General features: G+C 29.0%; 1 pseudogene; it reads right to left on the bottom strand.

The window, feature by feature from the left end:
* LOC18045728 overlaps positions 1 to 4,146 on the bottom strand; it is a 98,375-nt pseudogene extending 94,229 nt beyond the window's left edge.
* Positions 4,147 to 14,446: the final 10,300 nt, after the last annotated feature.

The raw sequence follows: 14,446 nt of genomic DNA, 5'->3' as shown, positions 1-14,446 counted from the left end.
TTTCTTTACATTTATTTATCACCACATTTATATTTTTTCAGAAGTCACAGCAACCATAGTATATGTAATTGCTAAACCTGCGCTTCCGCAACAAAAATAATGAACATTTCAATTATCTTTAATTACCAGTAAGGCTTCTGCAGTATAATCAGAAACTGGCCATCCATGATCTTTATTGGAAAATGTCCATGCTCCTTTTGACATGTGACGAAACATGCTTTTAAAATCTCCTGGAGGATTATTAGTGACCTGCCAAAATGCATGCACATGTTTGAAACAACATAAAAAATTGATAAGTGTGTTTTATATATATATATATAAAAAGGAAAATTAACCTGACATATTTTAAGGAAGTCATGTGCTTTCATAAGTATTGGACCAATTTCGTCAGTGAGAGTGCAAGCAAGCAAAGCTTGAACGGCAAAAGCACAATCCCATGTTTGACTACCGAAACTCTCCATTCATTGTTAACAATAACTTTTCAACTCACAACGATTAAAATATTGAAAACTCTCTAGTGCGGAGGTTCACCAATTAAATGCAGGGTTAAGCTAGATATTAGATACTTATATGTAGACTCTTCTAGAGAGGGTTTCCTTTTACAAATTTTAATATACTAAAAATAAAATATATTACATTAAATTTCTTATATTTTAGTTTACCTTTATTTTATTAAATTAAAAGATTTCCTATTAAAAATTTTCTTATAAGTAAAGTTGTGCTCGGATGAGGACATTCACATGAATTTTCGTGTGAATTTAGGTTTGACAAAATTATAAACGATTTTCACAATATTGTAAAATCTTGAATCTGTACGAAAAATCGTAAGATATAATTTATTAGCTATTCTCGTCTTAGTCCAAATCTTAATTTTAAAATGAAGAATTATCTTACTAGAAAGTGATTATCAATTGCCCATTTTAAGATGTCATGCATTACATCACAAGTTTTAAAAAGAAGAAAAAATATCTGATTACATGAAATTAATTGTATTGAAATGCGCATTAGTACTGTTCTACATCTATGGTTAGAGTGATCAGATTATAAAAGTTAATGGATCTAACTAATATTCAAAAACTAATTCTTGAGTTAAGGATTTTTCAAATTTATATTCTTATTCCAAGAATTATTGTTTATCTAAATTGAGATTTTTCCCTCTATTACGTACGGACTAGTCCACACTGTCCTATTTACCCTAATCTCTATCATTTGGAATAATAGTGTGCATTCCAATCGTGAGTATGTTAATTAATAAGTTGAGGATTCCCACAATAATATCTACCAAAGTACAGCTTTTTTTCTTCAAGATTTTAAAATACAATCTAAAGAAAAATGCTAAAAGTATGTGTGCATGCTTATAATATAATTAATGCAGGACGAACTTACACGAACCTGCACCTTCATTCCATCTTCTCCAACCCATAAATACTCCCCGATCCTAGGAAGATGCTTCTTAAAATAATCGCTGTTAGGATCTTCGATCCAACAACAGAGCATATTCAATGGCTGGTCGATCAAGCATGTATCAATTAACATATACGAGTCTGGAAAATATAAATGTATAGCTGATAATACGCATATTGCCATCTTATCTTATTACTTTAATTCAATTACCTTTTCAACACATTCAATAGTCATGTACCGACTGGCCTCATCTTCATAATGAATGTGATTCATCGCTATTTCTAGAGACTTCTCTCGCAATTTGTTAAGAGGCCAACGATTAAGAATGGGCTCAACTACATTATAAAGAGTATCCCAAAGCAAGTTTTGAACGGTAGTATGCGGAAAGAAGATATCCTCCTGCAAAGAAAAATGCTTTCATAATCATTCCATCAATCGATAAAGTCTCTCAATGCATGACCATTCATTCCAACGACTGAGGTTAAAGGGTGTATTTTTGACAGTTGTACTACGAGGTCAAGTTACAAGTGTTTACCGAACACTTTGACAGATTAACTCGAAGAATGATTAAAAAACAAAGGGGAAAATAAAAAAAAAATCAGGTAAAATAAGGTGAAATCAATTTAAAATCAATTTAATGCAAGAACCTTTGCACAGAAATGTCGCATTTTACTCCAATCAATGTCAGTGTAAGGTTGAGTGTAAATCTCTTCTCTCAGCTGTAAAATAAGTGGTGTGATTGGACCGACAAATCTTTTTCCATACAAATATGACATAGGCATGTATGTCACCCGACAGTAGCAATTCAATTTTCCTGTAATATTGAAACAAAATGAAAATTCAGAGTAAGAATTGAACTCATAGCATATTTTAGAACTTAACTTAAACAGAGATATAGCAACATCAATTTGAAATTTGAAATTAAAATTGAACTTCAAACCAATAATAACTATTTATTTAACCCGTTTATTTATGCTCATAATTAAGGTTAGCCCCCAAATTAATGTTTCGACTATTTAATTACTTATTCACCCTTGCTCATTCAATGCTCTAACAATCATTTTCCGATAAAGAAAATATTAATCGTTTACTCAATCTTTTGAAATACCCTAAAAATTTAAATTTGTTCAGCAGTCCATCCATTGTTTTCAAATTATATCCTGTTGGGTCCTTGTCACCAATACAAATTAGCTTTGGATGATGTCACAACAGTAATTTAGACATTTAATATGTTATTATTTGTCAAAAAAATCAATTTTTTATCCAATAGCTATCATATTTTTTTACCTCAATGATTGCTAAAAAGTATCAAAATTTCACCCGTTATTATGCTACACTTCAAGAGCAAAATGTCATTTTATTGAGATGCTTTAACATTATTAAAGGAAATATGAAAAACTGGTGCAATTTATAAACTTAGCATGGGCCGGTGAACAAATTAAAACCTTTACAGCAACAAATTTCTGGTGAACAATTGAAAATTTATACTTTACAAAGTGGAAGCCCGAAAATTTAACTGACAACAATAATGAATGATGCTTATAATGATTTTACAAGTTCTATGAACTAACCTGGACTGATAGGTAAAAAGGAAGGAATTTTCCAAAATTCTGGAGGCATTGGGTTGCATCCAGACCAATCATAAACACCAAGAATCTATTAGATAAATAAAAAAAACAAAATCATTTCATTTTATGAATATTGTTGCTTATAATCAAGATTTCAATGGATTAAAACTATATATATAATTTAGCAGGAAGAGTGATGGATTATACTGAAAGCCAAGTCTTTCCCCAAGATGTTACGCCCATTGCTCCCCCGCGATCAAGAATCCACTTTCGAGCTCTTGCACAAGCGTTGTTCTCGCCACCGTCGGGTCCTTCTCCCAGTAAACGCATGCAAATGTAGTTAAAAACAGTACCAAACATTGTGCTGTGCCCCTCAACGTGTAATCCTCATCCCCCATCTTCATTCTGTTTATATAATGCACATAATATTGCAATTCAAAATTAGTCAATGTGCATGAGAATTTAAACAGGGTACAACAATCAATGATTTAATTTTTAAGTACCTGATGATTGTATGTGTAACGAAGCATTTCTTTGCGATGTTCACTAGAGAGTACACTGTTAAGATACCCCGTAATGTATAAATAAATAACCTGCACATTTTCAAAAATTTAAAATCTAGACTAATAGTCGAATGAATAAAAAAGTACTTTGATTGTAAATTTGTGAGAATTATGAATTAAAGATAATTACAAATGGGGTGTTATAAAACAAGGGGCCAGAATTATCAGCAGGCCAGTGGCCATGGCTAGATTGCAAGGCTGAAAATATGTGAACTGCCCTCCGCAATGCGCCTGTGGCAGTTTCAAGTGTTATCTCCTCTCCATGGTCAGCAATTTTGACTACGGAATTGTTTGTTTGAATTTCTTCTCTCTTAAAACCTGTAATTAATTGGCAAACAAATTATGTATGTTCTGTTAATCGAATTGGAAAAAACATCTTAGTGTTCGTGGATTACACAAATTACCTGAATTTGCCAGATGAGGTTAGAAGAATTTTTAACATTGAAGCGGTTATTGAAGTAATTCAAACGAGCCCCCTCAACCTCAGCTAGCTCCTCAGGGGAGTCTGCATCAGGATCAAATTCCCAAATTTGCCTACCGACATGGTTGTTTGTGCTGAATATATATGGATCATTTTTTGTCCTATGATCTCCAATCTTAAGCCTCCACATTATGCTTCTTAATTCTCAAGAACACAATTAAAGAAATGATTGTCCTTCACGTACGCTTATAATTATCATTCAGGTACCATTTTCACCCGTCCTAGGCTCTTTATAAGTCCTTCTCAAACTGAGGATGGCCTACAAAATTAATGAGAATGAAATCAAGAAACTTTTTATCTAGTCATTTATTATACTCTGGTTTGGAACTCAATTATGACCTTGTCTCTATAAAATAAATGTTTTGGTGATGTCACCACAAAGTAGTTAGTAGTTGTCTCTTTATTTAACATACCACAAAACTACATTACAAACTTGTATATTGTAATATAATAATCTATTAAGTGATGCTGTTCACCTTATAATAATATGCCGTTATCTAGTTAATCTATCATTTTAATACCATTCATATATTATTATAAAATCATATCATATGTCCATATAGTCACAATATAATGGAGAGAGATGTTCAATAGATTATTTTTCTACAATAACATAGATACTTATAGAATCATGATAATAATTAATATACAAAACAATTATATACCACGAAAATGCATATTACAGGCAAGACATCTTTATTGATTTTGGGGTCGGACAGGAAAATTATTAATTGTTTCTGAATTTCTACGGCCGAGCGATGACGGTTAATGGGACTGGATCACATAAAGGACGTTGGTCCCATTACTCTCCCAAATAAAAAATCTGATAAGGCCCATGTGAACGGCTTGAGATGGTAAATATGACAAAATTTGAAAGAATTTGCTAGATTACACCAAAATTTGTTAGGTGGACAATAACTCTGGAAAACGACTCCACTGTCCATTATTAATTATTTTGGATCCGGCTGGAGATATAACAATTGTACTTCTTAAACATAACTTTTTTGGAACTATCATTCCTACGCAATTCATATCGATTACGAAAACAGTCGACAATATCTTGACTCTGAAATCTAAATCGTTTATTGTATTCATTATATGGTTTTTCCAGAAAGAATAAAATATAAAACTTATAAATCAATATTAATTATAAAATATAATACAAATTATGTAGATAGAATATAAGGTTTATAAAAAAAATATAAAACAAGTAAATTAATAAAGGAGTGGTTTATTAGTATATCACTGATAAACAAAATAAAAATTTATAAATGTAACATTAAACTTGAGAATCAATATTAGGTGTAAAATAAAATATAAACTATGTAAATAAAGTATAAGACTTGTAAATGAAACGTAAAATAAGTAAATTAATATAAAAGTAGTAAATTGATGTATTAAACAAATAAATGCTCGCTTAGTTTCTATGTTTTGACTTAAGTGTCTATTTAACCCTTATATTTTAAAAAATACCTCAAAATATCCTTCAAGTTAAATATGTTACATTCTTAACCTTAATTTTTCTTTGTTTTTACAGTAATATCCTTACAATAATATTCTGACATTAATTAATTTATCTTTGAAAAAGTTAATTTCAGTAAATTAACCAAAAATTAATTATTAGCAAAGTAACCAATAAATAGCAACATGAAAAGAACTAGTATTTTTTTTATCCATGCAACAATCTTGCAAATAATTATTTATAAATAAATTTATATTAACCAACTTAAAACAATGTTTAATATCCTTCCAACAATCTTACTAATAATTATTTTATAGAAAATTAATTTACCAAATTGATCATAAAAATAAAATAGAAATATAAAAATTTGGGTGAATTTTTCTAATACTTGTAAGGCTAATTTGATAAATTATCATTAACATCCTCAAAAATATTGTTGCAAGAAAATTTTTGTAAAAGAAAAGAAAAAAGTAAGGGTACGAGAGTAATATATTTAATAGTAAGGGTGTCTTGAGGTATTTTTTAAATATAGGGACTAAAAGAACACTTAAGTCAAAATATGAGGACCAAACAATAATTACTCAATAAACTTGTAAAAACAAAATGAGAGGTGTTTTATAAGAGAAATAGAGGGGTGCTAGTAACATCACTCTATATATATATTTTTTTTTATAAAAACAAGAACCAAAATTTCAAAAGAAAAGGTGAAATCAGTTATGCCGGGCTGCTAGCCAATATTCAAGTGAGTAATGATATTTGACCTCAACCAGCCCACATTTCTCACTTAACCCCATTGTAAATTTTAAAACAATTATTCTTTCTTAATATATCTTATCTAACACCCATCTTATCCTTATTCAGGGGCGGATTTGTTAGTGGGCTATACCAGGCTGCAGCCCGGTGTAAGAAAAAAAGTCAATTAATTTGATTAAAATTATGAAAATGCCATTAATTATTAATTACGAAAATACCATCAATTGTTTATTACAAAATACCATCCATCATTATTACTTTTCCTTTACTTCCACCGACACCATTAGAAAAACAAAAAGAGTAAAAACTCGTTTAGTCCCTACATTATGAGGTTAGTGCTTGTTTAGTCCCTATATTTTTAAAAATACCTCAACATATCCCTACCGTTAAGCTATTGACATCCATGCTATTACTTTTTATTTCTTTTGGCTTACTTTTATAATATTATCCTCTTAAATAATGTTTCTTTTTTGTGGGACAATAATAAAAGATAAAATAAAGTAATCTCAAAAAATAAAATAAAAATAAAAATAATATATATTCATCTTTGTGGAAGTTCATGTATGTCCAAACAAATTAATATTGTTAAAAAAATTAAACTATCAATTTTTTTTGGATATTAATAAAAAAATTAATATATTAGCTACTCTGCAGAGTGTTCCAAAAAAAATAAAATATATTTTTTATTTCTATATTTATTTTTGGGGTGAAATTAGTAATTTAATTTTTCTTTTAATTAAAGTTAAGAAAAAAAGAAGCATTATTGTAAGAGGATAATATTGTAAAAACAAGTCAAAAGGAACAAAAAGTAATGGCACGGTATCAATAATTTAACACTAGGGATGTTTTGAGGTATTTTTAAAAATATAGAGACTAAATGAGTACTAATCTGATAGAACGAACTTTTGCCCAAACAAAAATATATCATTATTACTTTTCCTTTACTTCCACCGACACCATTAGAAAAAAACAAAAAAATTCCAAACCCTTCACAATTCTTCATTCTTCATCAATTCACCTTCCCTGCTTCACAAATCATAATTCATCATCCATTCATATCTTCCAATTTCTTGGCAATTTGTACATTTTTCTATTGGTATGTTACTATACTTTTAGAACTTGCATAAATTATTTATTTTTCTTAGATATATTTTATTGATTTATTTTACATATTATTTTAATTTATTATTTTGAATGTTTGATTGGCTTTTTTAAATTAGTTTTGTGATTTGTTAGTTTAAGTTGATTTATTATTGTTATTTTTTCACTAATTATATTTTTTTAAAATGGAAAAGATGAACAAAATTGAATTGTTTAATTTATTTAAGCATGCTAATTAAGCTTGTAATTATTAATTAATTTATTAATTCTTCTGTAGTTTCATGTTATGGTAATTTATAGGTTATAATGTCCAACAAATCCGACCCAAGGAAAACTCTCCTTTCATTCTTTGCCAAAGTAGATGGAGCAATTTAAAGGATCCATTTAAACATATTGTTAAAAGAATGAATGCACAATCTTCACAACAAGTTTTAGAGAATAAAGTTGTGGCTAAAAACCTCAATAGTAGCTACCAAGTGGTCAGATACTATTGATTCAGAATTCATAATTGATGAATTCCATTATTTGAAGCAGCGAAAAATACAATTTTAGTTATATTTTTGTTTTGAATTACATTTTTATTTTTGATTTTTATAAAATTATTTTTTAAAGTAATTATTATTTGGTGTAAGATTTCTAATGTCCTCATCTTATTATGTGTACTTTATTTTTTTTATAAAATTTTATGTTCACTTTACAATATTATTTTTTATAAAAAAAAATTAGCCCGGAGTACTTTAAAATTCTGAATCTGCACCTGTTATTATAATTTTTAACGTTTTTCATGCACCCCCATCATATAAAACTTGAAGAATTTACTCGTTAACTTTGAGAACTATGGAACGATTTCCTTAACTGTTCTGAGTTGGCATTCACTCAGAATTTTGTTTCAGTGAATGCTAATTTCATAGGTGGTTTCCATGTTCTAGTTGAAGAAAATTATGCTAGTTTTTAGGCATAATATAGAATCAATATATTGGGGAATGAGTCCGAGTTGATTGAATTAGAGAGTTGACAATGGTGGCGACGGGAGTTCGAAGAAGTCTTTGGTAACTAATACAATTGTTGCAATTAGACAAGCAATTATTGATGGAATTGGCAATATCATTTGGGCTAGATGGGGCTGCTTTGTATGTAGATCCTGTTGTGCTAGCCACAGTTGCTGCTATTGAGATAAATATCTTCATCTCTACATAGGCAAGAAAAACAGGGTCATTCATTGCGTTCTGACAGTTGCTGAGGGATCGTGAATTTGAACTAGTTTTTGGGAAATGGAGTTACAGTCACGGGTTTGTCTCTTTATTTTAAGGGCTTTATCTTTAATCCACGTCGAATTGAATACCAAATCACTTATGATAGATTAAGGAGTGCTGGAAACTATTTTCTTTAATTGTAAAAGTAATAAATAAATATATTTAAGAAGTGATAATCATTTACGAATAGAAATTGGGATTTATAAAAATAGATTTATATTTGGGTATGCTTAAAAGATATTTATTTTTTTAGTAACTTTATATGAGATAAAATAGGTATTAAAATGTAAGTGATTAGTGGGGGTTATTTGGACAAATTTAGAAGTTCAAATATTAACACTCTATTTAGGCATAGCACAAGGCACCAATCTTTGCGACCTTGTCATGCCAGCCCGTGTGCCCTCACAGGTAAGGATGGCAAAAACTTATGTCTGACTCAGATATAACAATGCCCAAATTTGGCCTAGACATATTTTTTGAACAACTAGGCCAAGTTTTTTTATTTAGATTTAAAAAGTTTGGATTTTATATTTTATAATATTATATATGGATATTTTCAATTTATTTTTTAATTTTATTTTAATGAAATTAAACTTCAAAATATGAACTTTAAATATTTAAAATTTTAAATATATGTAATAGATGAAACAAATAAATATAATTATTTAAAATAATATGTATTAGCAAAGTACTTTTTTCTATAATTCTTACATCTTCTATCTTTTAACCATTTCTTTTTAATTGATTTGAAATGACTAGAGCTTTTGAAAAATGATCAGAAATGGATTCGGCTTCTTTTACATGCAACGACTCAAACTCATTTCTTTGAGCTTTGAGATGCACCCTTTCACTTTCTCTTCCCCCTTAGCACCCTTTCACTTTCTCTTCCCCCTTATAACAGGTTTGAAGCTTCTCCCTTATAAGAGGTTTGAAGCTTCTCCCATGCTTCCTTGGCTCAATTTGCACTTGAAATCTTCTCAAATCCGTTATCATACAATGCTTGATAAATGACGGAAAGAGCCTTTTTGTCTCTCATTCTTGAATCTTTTAAACTATCCTTCTGGTGTTGAACTAAAGAAGTCTCATCTTCTAGCTCGTTGTAGCCTTTTTCAGTGACTTTCCAAAAATCATGAGCTCCAAGGAGGGCCTTCATTATAATACTCCAACTGTCGATGTTACTTCCCTTTAGTGATGTAACTTGAAATGATGCCATGTCACTATTTGCCATAACACTTTATAAAGTTAAAATTTAAAAAATTTGATTGCACTGATGGATCTAGAATGTTAAAAAACCTAGGGAGGGACTCGAACCAAAAATACAAATATTTGTTAATGGTCAATGCTGATGGTCAGCAGTTAATGGATTGGTTTGGTTCACTTGAATTGGCTCTGACTCAGTTTATCTCAGTTCTGATCGATTTAGCATGGTTCACCTTGGTTCAATTTGGTTTAACTCGGTGAGTCGACTCAATTTCAAGGCAAAAACTTCCAACAGTAAGTGTGGGCATTTCCAATTTTGATCAAGTTAATTTTTATGGTGTCTTATGCCTTTCATCGAGCTCTTCGATTTGATATACTACACTGTTATGTTAATTATTAATTACTGACTCTAATACAGTTTTGTCAGAGACTTTGATTAATCAAACAACTATTCTCAAGAACAATTGAAGAGCGCAAGCTATATTTTTTTGATTTGAGAAGATTTCTTACTTAATTGATTGTTGAACTGAATAAATGAGAAGGTAATTATATTGGAGATAGTTAACACAAACCACAAAATATTATTAAAGATGATTAGTGTTAAAAATTGTATATTTATTAAGGGGTAAAAATGTTATTTTGTGCTATTAATGTAATTTATATTTGTAATTGTGTAACATATTGTGAATTTCTAATTATTTTTCTAAATATTTGATTTTGTGTATTTTTGTGTGTTTATTAGGTAAAAATAATAATTTCATGCAATTTGAGACTCCATACAAATGTGCAGATGTTAAATTTGGATTCCGGAAGTTCAAGAAATTATGTCATTGTTGAGGAGGATCCGAGACTTTTGTTGTAAAAGTTTGAGTTTTTACCATGGTAAATGTGGTAATTATAAAATTATAAACCTTTATCATATTAGGCATGGTAATTGTTAGTGGAATGTGTTGGATATACTTGAATGGATTAAGTTACGTTTATATTTTATTAGTGGGACAAATGTAAGGCTAAGATGTAATTAGATTTATTTATTTGTATGGTGTTGATTTACCATGTATTAGTATAAATAGAGGGGGGCGGGGGAACACAAGTCTACACACATTCTCTTATCTTCTTTCCCCCAAATTCTTCTTCTCATTTCTTTTTGTAATATATTTTCAATAAATAAAATTAGTTTTATTTCAATTTTCAAATTCCATTTTTTAATTATGTGTTTTCAATTTTAATAATTTCCTTTATTTCAAAAATGCTTAGCTAAATATTCATAGTTAGAGGAAAGTGAAACTCTTAGTAAAAAAATATGATTTAATCAAATTCTATTTTTAATTGTACAAATTAAATTATTTTTTATTTTATTTTATCCATATTTTATATTTTGACATTTTGATTTATTGTAGATGAACATGGGAGTTTGGCACAATGAATTCTTAATATCTTAGTATAGAGTATGGTAAAATGGTATTTTGACTTATTGTAAACAAGTTGAGTTTTGGCACATTAAGTTCTTAATCCATAATAAAATTAATGGGAAAATTATTTTAATTTATACAATTAATCTTTTGGGAAATAAAATAAAAATTTGTTAAATTGTATTTATTACTAGGAGTGGATCCATAGCCCTAACTAATTCAATTTCATAGTTTTTCTTAAATTAAATTGCATATTTTTATTTTTATTTTTATTTTTTTGATAAACTTAAATAAATAAATAAATTAAATCATTTTTTTGTGGATCGACCTCGGACTCACCGAGTTATAATATAACAAGACACTCTTATACTTGCGAGTTAGAAATTACTTTTAAATCGTGTCAAGTTTTTGATGCCGTTGCCGGGGAGAGGTATTTGTTTTGTTTTATTTTTCCTTTTATTTTTACTTTTTGTGTAAATTTTCTTTTATCCCCCTTTTCTTTTCTTAAATTCTCTTTTATCCCTACATCTTTCATAATTTCAGTTGTACCCCAAAAAAAAATCTCATTTTTGGCTCATTCTTCTCATAATTATAGTTTGACCACAAACCACAACAAATTTTGAATAGGTCCCTTGCCAAAATTTCCCATAAATCTCAAATTCGGACCTATAACTTGAACTTTCTTACCACAACTGGATTTCTTTTGACCTAATTTGGACTCAATACAAGGAATATTGACTTTAAAAATTACAAGGCCCATTAATATGAATTAATCGTTTAATTGGTTGGTAATTTTTAAAATTAAAAAAAAAGAATCTACACTTTGAGATAATAATTTCTGGTCTTTCTTTTTTTGTTTATGCAATTTAATTTTTGAATTTATTTTATTTTTCTTTTTGGCTTTTACTTTTTTTATATGTTTGGTCTATTGCCTATTTAGTTATTTTAATTTTAGTTAATTAATTTTTAGTTTATTTATTTTTGTCTTGTATTTTTTTTGTACATTTATCTTGTTTATTTAATTTTCATTTTTTCTTTAATTTGTGTAATTATTTATTTATTTTTTTTGTTATTCATTTGTTCGTGTATCATCTTTACAACATAATTTTACACTCACACATCATCATTGCATGAGACGTTAGTCTCGAACTTCAAGTGACAGGCTAATTCATAGATCTCAATCACTACCACCACCAATCATGGATGAGATCCAAGACGAAAACATTTTAGGCCAACTTAATCCTTCAGTTGATCAAGGAGACAACCAATCTCAACATGATCAGAGTCAACTAAGAACTTTGAGAGATTACATGGATCCAACGAGAACCGATGCACCGTCGTGTATAGGATAAAGTACGGTAAATTGGTATTTTAACTTATTGTAGACAAGTTGAGTTTTGGCACATTAAGTTCTTAATCCATAATAAAATTAATGGGAAAATTATTTTAATTTATATAATTAATCTTTTGGGAAATAAAATAAAAAATAAAAAATTGTTAAATTGTATTTATTACTAGGAGTGGATCCATAACCCTAACTAATTCAATTTCATAATTTTTCTTAAATTAAATTGCATATTTTTAATTTTATTTATTATTTTTTTGATAAACTTAAATAAACAAATTAAATCTTTTCTTTGTGAATCGACCTCGGACTCACCGAATTATAATATAACAAGACACGCTTATACTTGAGAGTTAGAAATCACTTTTAAGTCGTGTCAAAAGACACAAAAATTTTATAAATCACACATGTAACTCAACCAACACACCATTATTGCACCATATGGAAAGCTAATCTCTATATCTTTGAACAAAAATCTGAAGCTTTTGGCTATCAATGATGAATCATGATTTGGGCGTTAAATGGATTAGATCAAGTTTATTATCTAGCATTCCTATACTCGCATTTGCATGCACTTGTAGATTCAAATAAATGTAAATCATGATTTGAAAGACAAATTTCAACTTTAACAATATAGAAAACAATATAATTTATACTTAATTAATGATCAAACAGTTAAATTTAATTTTTTAAAATAATTGTTAAAGAGTGAAGCTCAAATCTGATTTTTATAGTCATGTATGACAACTCTGTTATATTCTCGTAGAGTGTATAATATGTCAGCCAAAGAAGTATGTTATGACTGTTATAGTGTTTCTGAGAGGTGTATGACATTTCTATAATGTCAGTTGAATGAATAAACAATAAGGTTAAATTCACTGTGCCCCCTACTAGAGTGACTATCTTCAAAATACCCCCCAAGGATACGAAAACTCACTTTAGCCCCCAATTGCCGTGACTTTAAACAGTTGACCGACGTTTAATAATTAAATTACGTGATTATCCTTGTGTGAAACAAAATATTCTATCTAACAGTATTATTGGGTGCGGTTTTGATGTGACATTTCTGTAAAAAAATGTGGTAGTGTTAAAGTTTTAAATTGATTAATATTAAAATGTATATTTACTTATTTGGTCAAAAAGTTTTAAATTGATTCCTTATTTGGGCTTTTGATTAAAGAAAATTACAAGGTATGCCATTAAATAACACTTGTTTACGGGGATTTGCACTATGATTTCAACCACTCATTTTGAAAGTAAAAAAAAAAATCATCCTTCTCTCCCTTTGACTACAACAATTCAAATTCAAAAACTAAACTGACTGTTAATTTACAGATTTGAACAAGCTTTGTAGTAGCAAAAGGCTCAAATAGGACATCACAAAAAATAAAAAAATAACAGTAAGTATGTCGTCTTCAAGAGGAAGCTGGTTTGATGTGGAAGATGAAGATGAAGATGAAAATGAGAAGTTGGAGATCAATGGGAAGGTGCTCAAGTTCATAAACAAAACATGCAGAGATTGTGGTAAACGTCCATCTGTATACATCTCAGAGTCTGCTGTGAATCCTAAGAAGCTGTACTACAAATACGATAATAAAGGCTGCAATTTTTTCAAATGGTGGAAACCAAGTTTGGATGAGTATAGAGTACTCATAAGAGGATTGGGAAAGTTGCACGAAGGTTTCGAAAGTGATGATGAAATTGGAATTAAAGATAAGAAGATGCTAGAGATGGGAATTAATAAACTTGCTGCAAAATCAGATTCAATCATTAGGCTGATGTATATTATCTTGTTCATGCTGGTACTTTGCATGATGTATATGCTTAGTGTTGCTCATAACTGAAGCATGAGGGTAGAAAGTAGTAGAAAGTAGAAATTAAGTGATATGTACTTTCAGTTCAAT

The sequence above is a fragment of the Citrus clementina genome, unplaced genomic scaffold (assembly GCF_000493195.1).
Source record: "Citrus clementina cultivar Clemenules unplaced genomic scaffold, Citrus_clementina_v1.0 scaffold_4, whole genome shotgun sequence".
Taxonomy (NCBI): Eukaryota; Viridiplantae; Streptophyta; class Magnoliopsida; order Sapindales; family Rutaceae; genus Citrus; species Citrus x clementina.
This window is presented reverse-complemented; position numbering and strand designations above follow the sequence as displayed.